We start from the raw sequence: 391 nt of genomic DNA, 5'->3' as shown, positions 1-391 counted from the left end.
TTTAAAATATAAAATAATTCGTGATCGGGTCAGCAATGTGATATATTGTATCTAATGTAGGTGTACTTATATATATTTTATTGCTTTTGAAATTGGAAATAAATGGAATCTGTATTGCGGATAAAGCTTTACGGTAGACAACTACGCGTAGTGCAATCAGTGCACGCGTGTTCCGTGATCATCCGTGATTCGCCGTACGTCCTCGTAGCTCCGATTGTATCAATCGATGTCTGATGATGGAAAGGATTGACATTTTAATCCAAGGTAATTACTACTGAATGCATATATCCCAGTATTCAAGACAATTATTATTAAATATTGGTCGATAAATACGCAGCTTGCATTAATAATTATTCTTTCTTAATTCATAGCATTATAATGTCATAATTTA

Source organism: Wasmannia auropunctata, unplaced genomic scaffold, assembly GCF_000956235.1.
Source record: "Wasmannia auropunctata unplaced genomic scaffold, wasmannia.A_1.0 LD336053.1, whole genome shotgun sequence".
Classification (NCBI taxonomy): domain Eukaryota; kingdom Metazoa; phylum Arthropoda; class Insecta; order Hymenoptera; family Formicidae; genus Wasmannia; species Wasmannia auropunctata.
This window is presented reverse-complemented; position numbering follows the sequence as displayed.